Source organism: Colias croceus, chromosome 20, assembly GCF_905220415.1.
Source record: "Colias croceus chromosome 20, ilColCroc2.1".
NCBI lineage: Eukaryota > Metazoa > Arthropoda > Insecta > Lepidoptera > Pieridae > Colias > Colias croceus.
This window is the reverse complement of record NC_059556.1, coordinates 425,575-444,568: the sequence shown is the minus strand read 5'-3', so window position 1 is coordinate 444,568 and position 18,994 is coordinate 425,575. Positions and strand designations below refer to the sequence as shown.

Sequence of the window (18,994 nt, the reverse complement as noted above, 5' to 3'; positions counted from 1 at the left end):
TAATTTATAATGAATCACGTTGGGATTATTTAATCAAAAGATGAATTATATTAAACGTAAAGAAATTGAAGATTTCGCAAAGGATTTAAAACGTGATTTATTCTTCAAACGATAATAAATAAAATTGAAGCGTCTGTTTTATTAATTACTTTTTTAGAGCCTAGCATATACAGTATACATTTAAGATTGTGTCTATATAAGCGAAAACAAGGAAGAAACATGTTTTTTTTTGGATAATTTTTTTTAAAATGGTTGTATGTTTGTATGTTTGTTACTCCTTCACGCGAAAATCACAGCACGGATTTTGATCATACTTGGCACTGTATCTTATGTATCTGAATTATATAATATAATTGCCCGCTGATTCCTCTGCAGATGAAACCACATATCGGCTATATTTTGTTAGATTATTCCTTAATAGTAATCGTGTTCTTTATGAAAATAAATAGCACAGTATAATATTATCATCTGTGGTAATTGTGTCTTTAATTGGTTCTTTATAAGTCAAAGATATTGGCCAGGTCTCTAGCGATCTCAATCAATCAGCTATACATTGCTGTAACGTTTCAGAGGAACATAACATGGCGTGTAATAAATGGCGGATTAGTTTGGGGTTGTTATGTGTGGTACAAGTTATAAGCGGAAGCGATTTTTCATATGAAACGACTGAAAGACGTGCAGAAATTGTTCGGGATCTCTTAAAGTAATGTATGTAAAATGCTTTCTTTCATTTATATTAGATGGTTATATATAAATGTTGAATGTTTATAATACTTCTATGGTATTGAACTATGAGGAATACTTAAGTATTTTTCAATAAATGAATCAGTTTTATATCATAAGTGTTTAATTACTTAATAGAAAAAAAAAGAAAAGGATAGAAACTATAATGGAGCCTTTTTATTTCTAACAAATTTCAATTTGTAAGAAAAAAACGATATACGATTTCCGATGTTTAATTTTGAGCAACAAAAGTAAGTAATTATTTTATAATTAGGAGTCAACATTAATGCCCTTGAGGGTAAACACAAAACATAAGTAACAATAATCTCTAATATTATTTCTAAAAGCTAAGCTAAGTACTTTGCGCCACACCTTACCTTACTTAACCGTTGTAAACATAACCGTTAATTAATTTAATTAAATCGAGTGGCTTAGCACTCGGCACAGTTCGGATTCATTACCTAATTTTATAACCTATATGTTGTATCCGACGAAATTTACTCTATCTGTGGTAATATTATAATGTGTGGAACATCCTATTGATGTGAACATTTTTAGTTTAATCACAGAATTTAATTACTGTTGAAGTAGAGTATTGATTAGTGATGGATAAGTGTGCTATGTGAAATGTTTCTTGTTCTTTCAGAAAAATACAGGATCAATTCGGCTAAAAGATTACATCCTCAGCTTTTTTTTCTAATATTTGTGATACCATTTGCGACTACCGCTGAAAACGCTATCTCGATACACTATTACAAGTAATTGTAATGCTATCATAGCAAAATATTGTACTTCTGACTTGCCGCGAAAGTCAGTGTCGTGAGAAGTTGGAAATAAACTTTTAACTATTCGTACTCTTTTACCAATGTAATATAAGTAGTTTTAAGAATAAAGGAAACATACAGAGTCATTCGATTATTATTTCGCCAAATCTTAAGCTTTGGGCCAAGTGATTTTCAATTAATCGAAGTTATTTATTTTGTGGAGCATTTAATAAAGTCGAGAGTCAAATTTAATATTCTACAGTTTCATCGTTTATAAGTAACAGCCTTGTGTAACAACAGCTGTTACGACTGGGATTATAATAGAGATATTGGAATGAGGTATATTTCTTTGATCATATTTAATTAAAATTTAATAACAGATATATTGATTATTTGAAAGACTAGATGTGAAAGATAATCACATGCGGTTTTTAAATGTGGAACTGTTTTTTTATATTTTTTGGTTTGTTTTTATTTATCATCATTGTTACTTTATAATAGCTAACTAATAAGAGGTTTCTCGCTCTATCAGTTTTTTTTTCTGAAAAATTCCAAAACGGATGATAACAGTTAATATGTTACAGGATAATTTGTTAAGATATTATTACATTCTATATTTGCATTAGTTAATCTAATTACTTAGTACGTTTGGTTGATCAATACTGCTCACCACTACACGGTACACTTAAGTAAATAAATTAACAATTAGACTGAGGTCGTATAATGGGCCATTTAATGTAACCTTGTAATTTACAATAGTATTGTGAAACAGAATAAAATAGTACCTAGTAGTTTGCTAGAATGCCTCTTTTGGAAAAAGCAGTAGGTAAGTACTTTGTTACTTTTATTGTCTGAAGGTTATAATATAGTTTTTAAAATAAAACTCAAAGTTATTGTAGAGCAAGTCGTACTACTGTTCCTTTTGTTTTTTGCAGATATGATATTTTAGACATAAATAGCTTTAATTTAGCAAACAATGGAACTGAATGTAATCAATAGGCACTACTACGTTTCGCCCAATAAATTATAAATATCTCCACAGCATCTACAAACACTCTTGCTAAACCCCAAAATAAATCTGGTATCAAATACGTTGTATCCCGCTGGGAATCTCAGATAAACAAAAGCGCGCGAAGAATTTCCCAATCCCGCCTAAACTAATATAGAAAGTGATTACAAAAATTAACACCGGGCCCCCGGACCGCAAGCAATTCCGCAAATGTTACGGAAACTTATTTGGTCCCTAAGGGCCGGTGTTAATCACGGGATTATGAATCCCACTAGGATATAGGATAAGCCGTAGTGACGTGATTTGAGGGTAGATAGAAATATGTGGCAGTGTGCTGCTGACAGACGTCGGCGCGGACAGACGTGCTGATGTATTTTATTTCTGTTTATTTAATTATTGAAATTTCGTCATTAATAATGTAATTTTTTTTGTTTGTGTTACATAAATTATTCGATGTACCTAGTTATAGAAATTTATTTTGTCATATAGTATGGTGTGTTGTTGTGTTGTTGGTTTATTGATTTTTAAAATGATTTTTAAGACTTCTGTAAAGTCTTAAAAATAATTTTTGGAGTTCATCAAATTAAACTTTTTAAATGATATGTCGTGTTATGATAATTATATAATATTATTATTTTAATCATACCGACATGTTTGAAAAATTTAGTTGCAGATCACTTAAGTATTCCACAATATGTAAATACCAGCGCATATCAATATTTTCAAAAGGACGATCGCAAACAAACGCCAGCACTTGTTCCATAGAATGGGATTTGTCAATAAAAATACCGCAGCGACTATAATCCCACAGATGACATAGGTCATAGTTAAACCGTGAACGAGTTCAATCCATTTCTATCACTAAACAACTCAAAGTAAAAACTCACTCCAAACGCAACAAAACATTTTTAATCCGAACGCAAAACATAATCAACGGAATGTGGACTTTATTTTTTAGAATTTAAAATTTACATTTAATCGAACTAGACTTCAATTCTGGCTTCATTAAAGTTGCGTGCTGGAGTAAATTTTGCGTATGTGCAAAATTGTACCATGCGACATTGGTTGAAGGTTGAATTTGATTTTGTAGGATAGTATATTCAATATCGAAATTTATTGTGGACTCGATGGGGTCGCATGATTTGTGTCTGTTATGATAGGGACGTGATAGAATTTCGTTAAATATTCTTAATATAGCGCTTTGTCGAAAATATAGGGTAGAATATGAAATTTTATTGTCTCCTAAATGAGTCGCAAAGCGTAAATGGGACTGCATTTTACATTCTACATGATACTCGTTAATTGACTGACGCATAATTTATTAAGGGTTGAATTTTTTAGGCTGTTGTTTGTTTTGGTTTTGTTGTTGATAAAGACAAAAAAATTACACAGATGACTCAAGGGAAAAGTACAATTAAAAATTATGATAGGAAGAGCTTCAATGTTTCCTTCATAACATTGATATTAGACTACTAACAGTAACAGACACATTAACAATGCAACAAGACGTTTTCTTTTACAAAAGAGCTATTAATAATATTCCCTAAAGATATTAATGTAGGTAACATCATAATTATTCTTCAATAAATTCTCCCGTTATTATACCAACATTTTCTGAACACCCAACTTGTTTCCTCAAATTAACTATAAATTTGGACATTTTTACTTCCAGTCTATTAACCGCAGTATTTCTCCCTCAAATTTCATAAACTAATAACACAAGCTTGTCACACTCATCATTCATCTCCCGACATTGATAAATAGCTTTTCGTGGCCAATAACTTGCAAGATGAAATTGATCTCTACTCACCTGAGATAGAGTCGAGAATCCCTTGAAGCGATAGTATATGCAAAATTATAAGATACTGCCTGACAGGTTTGAACAGTCACATTCGATAATCGTTAAAGATTATAATAGATACTTGTGGTAAATGACACGGTGTACGTTGCAAAATATTATGTTTATTTATCTTTCATAAATATTAAATTTTATGTGAAATTATTATACGCTGAATACATAATTTGAGTGATTATATGCATGCATGTGGGAATGGAACAAACGGCTAAAAATACTATGTTATTATTGATTAGTTGATCGTGTTTATTGTTTCTTGTTTGATTAAATGTAAAATTAATATATTAATTAAATTGACCGACCCACGAAGTGCAAAAAGCCGAAATAATAATTTCTTCTAATAATTGATGTGTTTTATATGTACTTAACAAATTAAAAGAAATATACACATATACATTTTTACCTACTTATAATATCCCTTCTTTCATAATTTAAACATAAAAATTGTAATTTAGGTGTAAATAGAATATGTAAAAATTTTATCTATATTTTTAGTCTATACTATACGGATTTTCCCCCGATACTTGATAAGAAGCGGTATGCGATTCTCGTTATGGCCCTTGTATTATACACCGTTATTTTTACTCATTCCCTACACCTTATACGTCGGGTGACAATATTTCATGCGTGTCAAATAACTTATCCGTATTTGGAGTATTGTTCTATTGGAGCATCTGATGGGAAACTGGACTTTAGTACACCAGAATAGGTTTTATTATTATTTGTCGCAAACAAACTATAATAATTGTTGTCCTACGATGTTGCGAGTTCAACAAATTATTTTTTATTGCTTCGTTAATGAAATGGTTTCGTTGATAATATTTTTAGAATAGTTTTTTAAATAGGTATTAAATACCTATTATAATTAAATAACAAAAATTCACTGTTGGTCAAATTTTGATCAACAGTGAATTTTTTATTAAACTTTACTGAAACAAATAAAATATGCATCGTATTACAATTTGCCACTCTGAATGACCTAATTAATAATTTTAATAAACATTATGCATACTTTAGTCTATTATACTTATCAATAACAAAACTAAAAGAGAAAGTGTATCTTCTAACAGAGTATACAATCCACGTCGGTTGTGGTCTGTGGTGCGAGTTCGATTCCCGTAACTAGAGCTCAAGCGATCACTGACCTGCCTATTTGCGGAATGTAATCGATAATCCATACACCACTTTACCGACTTTGAAAAAATGTGCATTTCTACCTATGATTAAATTTTCGTAGATTATAATGTGATAATTTCTAGATCTCTAATCTCTATACAAAGCTTACTCTACTCAACTTTTAATGTAAAATTTTTAAGTTCTTATTGATCTTGTTTTTGGGTACAGTCTAGGAAATTTGGGATATTTGTATATTATACCGGGATCGTTTAACAGATTTGATGAACATTGATTGATATGAGAGCGATTTGAAAATTTAAGAAATGATAAAAAAACTTCATTTTTGCTTATGTGGTTTATACCTACTTATTAATTATTAATAATATAATAATTTATATTATTTTTGTCGTTTTTCAGGTATTAAAATTATCTTACACTTTTACGTTGCACTCTAGTAGGCATCATTAGTGAACATACCTGAAACAAATACAAATAAATCATTAGTTTTTATCTAAATACTTTTATATACATAAAATAATTATAATTGCAATTTTAATAAAACAATTTATCAAGGCGATTTTCCACTGAAAGTAGTAAGCTAAATATTTTCCATACAACATCCATGCGCCATTTTGAATATTATCTCAATATTCTGTGCCTCCAGTGAATAAGGGAATAACTCAAAAACAGCACTTTTCAGGAGAGACAAAAAACTATATATCAACACTAAATCTTTATAACTTCAAATTTTTAAGCTTTTATGGGTAAGATATGATGTTAGATTTTATTTTTACATATGAACAGATATTGTAACAACCCCATAAATATACTTTTTTCGTGTTTTTTTGTAGTTGTGGCCTTATGAACGAGTACTTCATGGAATAACTCAATGTATTCACATAATTTTTTTTTTGCTCTTTGCAATATAACGACTTATGCCCTAATGCACTATGTTCATAGTCGCATAACACGACTTATATTATTGCCAGTTTTGGTTTTATAGAAATAATGCGACTTATCATGCTTGAAAGGAGAATGCCCATGAAAGTATGGACCACAGTATAGTGTTGCATCAATGCCAGAGTGGTTTTGGAGGGTTCTTCGATATTCAAAAGATTTTTACCAATTGATTTTTTTGTGATAAAAACAGGGGTTTTCAAGATATTGAGAAAAATGTGAATTAACCTCAAAACTTAAATAAACCCGATTTAGTTAGGTTTATGTGTGATTTAGGTAGTATTTTATCGTCTGAAGGTTATTTTTCGTTTAACATATTTAATCTATACGTAGAGCTTATGCTTTCAGACAGTCTATCTGTTCATCGGCTAGTGTAGGTAGGCACCAGAAATCTTTCGGGACGGATTTCAAGAAAACCTAGGTAAATATATTAAGTAATATATTTAAAAAATGCCAATAGCGTTTTTATTCGGTTTACATATTGTTGTTGTTGTTTGATTCATTTTTTCACTACATATTCGAAGAAAGAAACAAATAAGAAATAACTGGTTACCTACCAAGCTATGTCATAATAATATTTTTTTATATATATTTATATTATTTTACTTCACTATATATTATGTTAAAACAACCTACAGTGTATAAACAATACCTTACAGAGTGATTTTATGTTAATTGATTTTTTTTGTAATTCAATGAAAACAATAATCGATATTAATACATTTAGCTATTTACCATAGTAAATGTCATAATAGTTACCGCTTGGTTACCGTGGTAACCAGTAATGGGTACTAAATCTATGGTAACGGATCTAAACAATTACATGTCTTATTAGATTTTACAAAACATTCCCTGATCAAAATATATTTTCCGATAGTAAGAAGGCCTCAAAATTGCCGAGATTTTTTTTAATACATAGTATTTTTATCTTGCTGCATAAGAAAAACCTGTAAGTACCAAAAATGTAAACGGACACTAAATCTATAATAACGGATCTAAACAATTACATGTCTTATTAGATTTTACAAAACATTCCCTGTTCAAAATATATTTTCCGATGGTCAGAAGGCCTCTAAATTGAAGAGATTTTTTTAATAGTATTGTTGTCTTGATGCATGAGAAAAACCAGTACCAAAAATGGGCATTCTCCTTTGTGTACTTTATGACTCAATTGAAGCCTTTTAGTGGAACAACCATGCATGTAGCTTGAAAAACGAGTGAAATCAACGGATTTTTTAACGTTATTAGATATAATAAAAACAAAACAACATTTAGGTGTTTATGCATTTAACCCTAGAAGTCCAATCTACGTAAATTTGATGTACACCGCGGCGAAATATCTTTGTCTTTTCTATATTTACCATCGAATCACTTCGAAATCCAGAAACAACTCATTAGCCGTCGAGACCTAGCAGTACATAGTTGGCTCTTCCCGGTAAATTCCGCCATTTTGTAGTAAAGAGGATGTTGTACGTCATTTTGACGTATAATTGGGCTTTTCGTAACTTTTACGATTGTTTAAAAAAAATTATTTTGTGATTTATGTGAATATTTTTTTTTCCAAGTCACGTTTTACATGATATAGTATTATATACTAAGTATATATTGAGTATAAAATAGGATCCAGAAAACTTTAACACTAGGACGAAAAACCTTCAATTTTAGTAAATGACTGTTGTCCTCCGCTGGATTTGGACTCCAAGAAAGAGGATTGGGTGGCTGAGATGTTGTCTGGTGGTTATAAACGAATATGTGTTATACATTGAGGATACAAGCACTATAAAGAGTTAAGAGAAGCTCGAAAACCATATTCCTGTATGTTCAGTTACCTTACAGGGAAAGTTATAGGTGGTCTGTGGCGATATTTTACGGCATGTTATGAAATTTTAACAATTTCTATATCTTATAATATCAAAATAATATAGATAAATAAAGAAAAAACAATGAGCCGCAGAGATTTTATGAAAAAATTAAGCACAGATTTGAAGGTGCCTTGGATGCAAATACGACTTGAAGAGACTTTACAAGACTGGTTATAATTTTTTTTCTATGCGTCTGTAGGTAATTATAGTATTATTGGTTAGATTAAATTAAAAAAAAAAGATTAAAAACTAGTTATTTTTTAGAAAACTTACCCAATTAAAAGAAGAAAATATAAGTTTAACATTTTTGTTGGCTTTTTTAGACAATTCAATTATCGTTCTGTATTTATATAAACAAAGAGTATAATATCATTAAATGCACTTAATGTGTTAATTAAAACTGTATTTTTATCTATTGCAAAAAATAGTTAATTTCCATAGAAATATTATTAGTATTCCAAGTTGATTGATAAATACCTTTTTTTTTAAATATAAAGATTTACTGTTGCATATTTATTGAAAAAACGATTGAAAAATATTATTAAGCAAAAAGAAATAGTGTCTGTTGTTTCCGTGCAGTATTCAAATAGACCAATTACAATACGGCATTAATGCGAAACTGTCTCATGTCGTCACTTGAACATATACTAAAATAGTGTTAGCACGGATGGAACAAAATGAATTATGTCTTTATTCAAAAAGTATAACTACACATACGTCCTTGTGTTCGTGGGTTATTTTGACTCGAGACGAATAGTTCCTTTGCGATTGCCTAAAATGATGGATAAGGTAACTTACACCGTTAATCACACCCTACTTATACCGTTTGGGTCATTCGAAAAAATGGGTTAGGATGCAGCTAGAGATATGTCCTTTTGATATGTTGTGTATTTTGACGAGCTGAATCCAATGGTGTAATAAAAACCAAAGGGAATAACTCGTCTTACTCCCTTATTCACTGGAGGCACAGTATTCAGCACAGTATTAACGGTATCACGTCTCTTAGTAGCATTAGTGGTTAGATTGTGGGGCCATGAGATCAGAAGATTTGCACGCTTAGCTGAAGCGGGTGAGGTGGTATGAAAACTTTAGCATACATTTAGTGTTATATGAATATTGTGATAATTTTGTAAAAAATTATTTTCATGAATTATGTGCTGGGTAATTTCCAAAGTGCTTCCATAAGTGCTTGCATTATATGGTTGTGTTATACAAGCTATCTAAAAAATGACTTCAATGAAAAATGAAGGGCTATCTTAATTTTATATGTGACCAGAATATGTTATTTATAAAAATTTGTTTTAAGCAAATAAATATTATTTTATTTTTTATTTTTATTTTGTATACAATTTCGAAAGTAAGCTATCTAAAAATGACTTAGCTTGGCTTAGCACAAATTAAATTAAGATAGCCCTTCATTTTTCATTAAAAAAGGGTCAATGGACCGCATTTCACCGACTGATAACTAAAACAGTTATGCAGGTTGCACACTTACGCAGTAAAACTAACTTTTCGCAGCGGTGTGAAAACCGCTTCCATTTGAATGGATATTTATTTTGTTTATATGTTTTTGTAACAAAAATAGCCTCCTGACTTAAATGCTGTTAAAAATTTCTTAATGTAACTTGTAATATGATATTTTAAGATCATTTTTTGTACAGCCTAAAATTAAACATAAGTATCAAAATCAACTCAATCAATTAGGCTATTTTTCTGGACCTTATTTACAAAAATAAAAAGACCATAAAATTAATTGGTGACTTTTCTAAACAATGATATACATTATATTGTTTATATCTTATTTATATTACCATCTATTGATTTTATTATTCCTAATAATCTAAACCTCTTAATATTTGCCTAAGCTACTTAGCCAAATGTTAAAGGCATTAAACTAATACGATCAGAATTTCCCAAGTTCACAACAAGCAACACCTAAGCGTTATCACAATAACCAAGTTGAGAGCGTGTATAGGACTTAGCGTAGTCTTGCAGTGGGGCCACGAAACGAGCATTGATAAAATTTAAATAAAAAAGATTATGAGAGTAAAGTTTATGTATCATCTGCGGGTTTTATTATGATCAATGTTGGTGATAATAATTATTTGAATTATGGTAAATATATTGTGTCATTTGCGGTTTTTTGTTATAATATTATATTTGATGATTATTTTTATTGCTTTTCTTCTTCAAAGTTTAAATAGATGTGGATTTACAAGTAGAAAAATCTTATTGCATCATGTCATTATCCAATATCATTATAATTATATTCCTTATATTGTTATCCTTAATATTATATTAGGTAACTTGTACTTGATTTTTAATATTACTATATTTAGAATGTATAACCTCATGTTTGTTTGTGCAAGAATAAAGGAAATTGCATAATTTATTCAATGCTAATTATAATACCGACCGTAACAATTAAAATCTTGTTTCATTGTAATACGTATGAATTGTTACGAATTTATCATTTATTTTGAAATAATAACTAATATTATAAAGAGGAAAACTTTGTTTGATTGTTTGATTGTAATGAATAGGCTCATAAACTACTGGACCGATTTGATGAAATTTGGCACAGACAATCTTTAGATCCTGAGAAAGAACATAGGCTACCTTTTATTGCGAAATATGTACCACGGGCGAAGCCGGGGTGGACCGCTAGTTTAAATATATAATAGTCACTCGTTTATTTGCACTAGTTAAAGAACGTAGTCAGGGCTATTTAGTTAGTATACTTTTTAATAAATTACAGCATTAAACCTTACATAAATTGATGCTAAAGTATGTATGTACCGTCTTCAAACCTTCAGATTTGTAGCAAAAACTTTTCATCGCCACTAAGTCGCAAGTTTCCAACTAAGGCTGAAGTATTAATACAATATAACGTAGATAAGAACAGTCGCCATATTATCTTGTAACTACAACGTTGTTGGTGTTAGAACAAAGAAGGACAGAGAACGAGCGATTTGAAACATAAGCTGAAGCGATTTTTACGATAAGCGATACAAGAGACATGAAATATAAGGTCATAATACACAAAAAAGTTTACATATTATATATTAAACATCTGCAATGAATTGGTTACGTTTAGCCAACTGATTAAGATGTCCATTACAAGATAATTCTAACTATTAGTCTACTTATTAGAGAATTATTTGGAAAATTCAAACGTTTATTTCGTCATTGATTTTCATTACCATCTTTTGATACATTGTATAAATGAATAGTATAATATAATGTGTGTGTCATATAATGTGATAATTCAATCGAAATAAGCAATGAGCATCATCACCAATCATTCTTAATACAATGATAAACAATCCTAAGAGATATGGGTCGATATGTTATTAATTCGAGTTCAAAGGGTGACGGGACACATTAGAATTCACGACGCGTGTTTAATGGCCCACAAGGAAAGCTATTTAAATATTTGGCCCGATACCAACTCGATAGAAGGGTTTTACTTAATTTGTTTATAGCGTGTGAACTCGACTTTCGTCTGTTATTTCACCAATTAAATGTTTCCACAGATAATTAATGGTCCTGTTAATTGATTGACTTAGAAAAGGGGTAGTCTATGAAGTTAGTTTATTTGAAATTAAAAATTAGGCTGAGGTTTTATTAATTAGGTAAGTAGGTCATCTAGCTTATGAAAAGCAGTTAAATTAGTTCTAAATATTATGTACTAGAAAATTATATTCGTATTAATAATATAGTTTATGATCTTGAAGTGGAGCCAAAATACATGTTTAGATTAAGCTGTTTATTCATATTGCATAAAATCTAATATTCATAATGTTTTACTAATAAAATATGGTGATGCCTTTTTTATAAACATTTGACTCTCTCGTTCTTGAAAAACCTATAAAATAACTTTTTATAGGCATCATAATATAAATAAAATATAACTCCAGAACTCATAACTAAACGTGCCGCAAATCTTAACAAACTTCTTGTATTATTAGTTGTTAAATTTACAAACAGGGCCATTGAAATCCATCCAGACTTCGCAATTACCGTAATAATTGTACGCAGACGGCTTTAGAACGATCCGCATCGGTTCTATCAAAGATCAGATAACCTTTGACCTAACTTTGACTAACCACATGAGCAGAATCGATTAAGTTTTCGAACTTTACAGAGAATTGTGGGTGTCCCAGTTACGTAATATTATGTATAATCTTGTGGACCATTGACAGTACCTTGGTCCTTGGGTGACACCACAATAATTAATTATTATTAACCATCTTACCAAAACTATATGCTATGCTATGAAATTAGCAGTTTTTTTTTCAATAATTTTTGGTATAATAGTATAGGTATTTCATTTTCTGTACTTTTACTAGCGCTAGTCATATCATTTAAATTTCAATTTCATATGCTCATTGAAGACGTATTCTCATTTAGCGGCTGTTTGGACAATTTGTATGACTATTTATGAACATTTGAAAAAGTTTCAAATGCCTATACGTAGTCATCATCCAAACAATCAAGCTGAGGTTAATTTTAAGAATTACGTAAAGTTCAGCGGCATACTCCATACATAGAAATGTGACATCATGCGATCTGAAATTTAGAAGCGTACTAATACTATAACAGTAATTTAACAAAATTTAAATTTTAACCAAACACACTCTTTCACAACATCTCTCATAGAAAAGTACCACTACTTCCTCACTTATAATTTGATAGATTTCCCTAAAGCATTTGATAACCTCGCGTAAACAGTGGTCTCTTTCATCACGATTTGGGTTCTGAACTAGTTACGGATTGGACATCAATCAAACATACACGCATGATCGTCGATCGTGTAAACTAAACCGTTTGCAATCGAGTAAATATTTATTGACTGGAGCCAATAAAATTTTCGCTGATGTCATGTGTAGCTGAATTAGGAATTTGGTAACTGATAAATATCTATGAACACTAATCAAGGTACGAACGCTATCAGGGAAAATTTTTGTGGTGAATTTATTGATCATATTGCTTTATTAGATCTATCGTATATTTAAAAGATTCATTGATTCAAAATACATTTTGATTACTATTAGAGTAGCAATTTAAGTTAGAGTTATAATAAAAGCCTGCCACTTGAAATCTACCAACGTTATAATTAAATTAAATAAAGAAGAAAATAAAACGGAAAAGTAAAAAAAAATGCATTCCTGTTAAAACGCCGTTCATTCATTATAATACTTGAACCTACGTTTTTAATAAATTATTATCATCACAGATTAGTAAGCAGATAAGTCCTATCTGTGCTTGAATAAAATACACACAACCACAGTATTTACTACAAAAAGGTAACGTTTTGCCACTTAAAATAAACTGACCGTAAACAAGAAACAGATATGAAAAACTACACTAGTCACAAACAAGAAGCTTACAAATTCGCTACATTCGCCCATTGTACCCTAATGTTAGGAACAATTGCTATGAATTAGTACAAGGAAATTGGGAATAGAGGAAATGGTGCGACGATAAAACAATGTACATTGTACATGGGCTGGAACATCCACGATAAACTGTTTCTTTATTTGTTTCTTGCGTAATGTTGATTATGTGGTGGTAGATAACAACTACTGGAAAAAAGGTGAACAAATTATAGTAATAGCTACGTTGTTATCATGTCAAGCATCACGCGTGTATGTTTTTAAAAATTTGATTGTTTAATATTATTGTAAATGGAAAAATATCTTTGGGAATTTCAGTTAGAATAAATAATTATTGGAAACTGCAAAAAACTTGGTGTTAATTAATCAAAGTGTAAATCACCATAATAAATTTCATATTTTTTTCCGTTATCTGAATTAAAATGTTGTTAAGGTGTAAAGGCTACTTGAAATTGAGCATTAAAAATTCATCATAATAAACGTCATTAATAAAGAATGCAACTCGTAAAATTTGAACGTATGTTTTAATAACTTGTCAAACCATAAAAAAATGTGATAAATGTTTTCAAAATATGTATCAACATCCGAACAACACTTAACAAGGTATAATGTAAAAATGTCATTTAAAAACCATAAACTAAGATTTTTATATTTAACGACTCGATCATTATGTACTCCGAAACGCCATTAAGTCCCGTAAAAAGTCATTAAGCGATGTAATTCGGCGGAAAATATAAATGGATTCGTGATTATAGCACTAAATAGAATTATGTTTTTTTATGTTATATTCCAATTAGTAGAATATTAATTACTGTGAAATAGATTTGTGTAAATGAGAGCATACGATATTAGTTTATACTTCACTACATAGTTTAAAACAAAGTCGCCTTTTCTGTCTCTATGTCCTCAAACCATGCAACGGATTTTGATGCGTTATTTTAAAGATGGAGTGATTCAAGAGGAAGGTTTTAGTATATAATTTATTAGGTTTTAGACAAAGCGGTCGAAGCTGTGGACGGATAGCTAATATAGTTTTTAAATTGTAGGTACTTTATGGAAATGATATAAGATTAGATTACAAATGGGATATAATATGACTTCGTCAAAAAGCAATGAAGACTTGTATGACTCAATTTTCAATTCTTTTAAGTTTATCCCAATTATTTTTACATAAACCTACGTACTACGTGGTACCACTATTAGTATTCGTTTTTAAAATCCCTATTATTTGTTTACCAAAACTCATAGATACATGTAGATACGATATTTCTCACGAACACAACAAGTTGTGAACAGCACTAGACCTTCACACTAGCGTTAACACCAAGGTGTGAATCACATCAAGGTACTGATATAACCTTGAAGATTTTCATTTATTATTATAGTTGATAGTTTAATGAGTTCTATCTCTTTCATTTTAGAGTTATTTCATATGAGGAAGTAAGAACGAAGCTGTATTTTGACGATAATGTGGACTTCATGTTCTAAGGCATTTCAGAATTTCGCAGTAGTTTTTGGAAAAAATAAATATCTATAGTTTGTCTAAATAACTTTTTTATTAAGTAGTGAAAGTTCTATCAAAATCGATTCAACCGTTCTAAAGTTTTATACAAAAAAATTGTAGGTACACACAATTTTTTTTCTTTGTACAAAAAAATGTATCTTTGTATATCCTGGTGTCATGTACTTAAATGCCAATAAGCTCTTAACCAAACATTTTTTCAATCACAGACAAATACTTCAATCATAATAATATAAGTATCAATGTATATTTTCTAGTGGTTGCTTAAAATATTTGTTACTAATAACCCCAAATATAAAACATATGTCACGCATTGAGTCATTTATTAATGACTAAGAATTTTACTGACTTCCGGGAGGTAAGAAATTGGTTTGGTCTATCCGACTATGCCAACAGAAGGGTTATGGTTTTTGAGTACTATACATACTTGTAAAACTAGATAATTTCCTAATTTTCGTTAGATTCCTCTATACTGTTGTATATTATAATTAATTATATAAAAAATCTATGGTTACAACTAAGATTTAATTTCTTATTAATGTAAGCTAATTTATATTACATCTTAATATCAGTTATGAATTAAAAATTTCTTTCAAATATGGTATGACTGAAAACTGAAAATTTCACAAGAAAATAACCCAAAACCATTGGATTTAGGTTAATAGCAGATTATACGGTAGATATGAGTGCACCTCATAACTTAATCTAATAAGCAAGCTTAATTTTAATGAGCGTGCGAAAGGGATGAAACATATTAATTATAGTGAGAGAGGAAGAGACAGCTGAGCTAGGAATTTATCATCTTGTTGGGAAATATGATTGATAATTTAGAACAAGATTTTGGAAATATTGTCGCAATATTTATGCTAGGATACTTTTTTTTTCAGGCGGTTTTTTATATTATAGAGGAGTTATTGTAAGATTTTCTCATTATTTCTATGCTTTTCCTTAGTCCATACTAATATTATAAATGCGAAAGTAACTCTGTCTGTCTGTCTGTTACTCAATCTCGCCTTAACTACTGAACCAATTTGCATGAAATTTGGTATAGAGATATTGTGATACCCGAGAAAGGACATAGGCTACTTTTTACCCCGGGAAATAGGATAGGTCTCATCCCGGAAATTCCACGGGAACGGGAACTATGCTGGTTTTTCTTTGACTGCGCGGGCGAAGCTGCGAGTGGAAAGCTAGTGACAAATAAGTATTTAAATTTTCAGTATTTAACATAAAGTTAAATTTATACACATATATTAATACACACCTGAATTACTTATTTTTAAATAGCACGGTTAGAAGTAAAATTTTAAATGTTAATCTACAATGTTCCTGTTTCATTTTCTAAAACTCGACTCGACTCGAAAATCTCAATTTTACCACATTCAAAGTCAGGGAAAACAGCTTGTATTAAAAACCCAGTCCCATTTGAAGCGACTCCATTGGTGGTTAAATAAAAAGGCAACAATTTAAGGATCATTATCGTCATTATATTTAAAAGAATAATAATTAACTACGGATGTGTTTTTGTCGAAAATGAAGCCGTGAAAAGATTTAAGTTATTTGCACAGAAGCGGCTCTTGGTGTTTTGTTAAATTTTCGTTTAATGGTAATGATGTTAGTTTCTAAGTTGGTGTGTTTGTGTGTTGTGGTTGGCAAACGGCTCAATCGATTTTAATGATTTAGATATTGTATTTTTTTCTTGCGTCTTTAAGTTTTTCAGACCTTGTAAATACAAGGCAAGTCATTTTAAAAACTAATACTGCTTAATGCAATTTTAACTGTTTACTCATAATAAAATAAACGAGTAAAGGTTATATTTTAACAAAAAATACAGTTTATTACAATGTTAACTACTTATTATAACTAATGCTAATTTTATAAATAAATACTGTTAATTACCTTGTTTTTTTTTAATTTTCATATTATGTATTAATGAATCTTTTTTTTACAGGTAAACATTGGAGGCCCCAAAACGAGGCCCCAAAATTAGGGCCCCACTGTCGTCAAGATCGCGAGTCGCACTCGATCGGCAATTACAATCAAGTTCATGAACAGGACAAGAACGCGGTAATGCCTCCACTATTTGTGAGCTAGGGTTGTTGCTTTTGAAAAATAAATACTTTTTAGAATTTTTTTATTTTTCATCGACTTTGGGATATCTCTCCGGTGGAGAACAATAAATTTATCAGTGTCGTTATAAAAGGGATATAATGTGATGAGATTGTATTAACTAAGTAAGCAATATAATATAAGAAGCTTCGCTGATAAATGAGCTGCGAAATTATTAGAAATAAAATTAATACAAGTCTATAAAGGAATCGAACACACACCCATCAAAATTTATTAAATGTACATGGTACCATTAAATATCATTATATTAACACGTCATTAGAAATCCAAACAATATGTGCAGAAATTCCAAAACACAAAACAATTTTATTCATACTTCTTTCAAACTACAATAATTAATGTCAATCTTACTACTATTTTTTCTATGATGTATGCTATGAAGTTATAGTAAAAACATGAATGTTTTATAATTTTAATCTAAATATCTTAGTAGGTACAATGTTTTTATGCAATAAATGATTTATTTATTTATGTTGATTCTCTCGTTGACAACCCTACTGATTGTCGGCGGGTGGTGTCGGCAAAAACTGAACAATTGGGGTCAATGCTCGCGACAACCGACGACAATTATACCTTGTATCTATTGTACTGCGAATATCTTAACAACTTGATCCTGTACTTATCTTGGAATTAACTAGTTGTTACACGCGGATTCACACGCGATTAGAATAATTTCTGTCAAAGTCACACTTATAAAGCTATAACACTCGAATAGCTACTTACGTAACGGCAAATTTATTTTTTGTTCAAATTAAAATTATATTGCCATTAATTTCATTAAAATTGGTTCAGCAATTCGGAGTTTATGCATCGTATACATACATATAATAGCAAAATGTTATTTCGTTTAGTACCGAGTGAATTATGTCTGGAGTTAAATTAATTGAATGATTTAGAAATGAACAGACACATAAACAAACTTTCACATTTATAGTATTGTTAGTTGGAAGAGAATGTTTGTCAGTCAGTCACGCAAAATCTATTAAACAGTAGTTTTTAAATCAAGAAGTTAACATTAGTATTAGGTGAATTCCATAAGATCTATCCATGTTAAAATAACATTATGTAAAGAGAGGACATTATAATTCTTGAACCTAGATCCCTATTTTATGTATAAAATAGAAGAAATGCTTCTAATTAATTAATTGATTGGAAGTTATATTACGTTCTTATACCTTCATACTTTCATTCGATTAAAGGCAAATAAAAACACTTAGAACTTAATAACTGTATTAAAAACTCGGTAATTGGTTACAGGTATTAAATTCTTACTCAACTCATAAAATGCTGTGGAACAATTAATTAGAGAATTTCCAAGATTTAGACTTCCAACTTCATCAATATTAATTAACAGCTCTTTAAAATGATATTGGAATTTATCTATAACTTTTATGATAGCGACTTTTTTACAGATTTTACGCTATCTATGTAATAAGATATTTAACTACATTTAGTTTTACGTGTTTTGTTTTTTAAAAGCCTATATTTCGTTTTAAATGATTATATTCCTAGATTTTAAACGGGAAAATATACTATATTTTATTAAAATTCTTCCCTAATTTTCTGTCTTTTAATTTAAAAAAATTATGATCATATTTTTTTAACATTGAACGTTTCGTGTTTAGTTTTCCTTGAACAAAAATTGTTTCCATTTTTG

At 29.8% G+C, this 18,994-nt stretch overlaps 1 protein-coding gene across 1 annotated transcript in view; it reads right to left on the bottom strand.

Annotated features, from left to right (window-relative positions):
• The window catches only part of LOC123701008 (dystrophin-like), a 335,833-nt gene that overhangs the window by 108,256 nt on the left and 208,583 nt on the right, over positions 1-18,994 (bottom strand). The gene's annotated exons all lie outside the window — the stretch shown is intronic.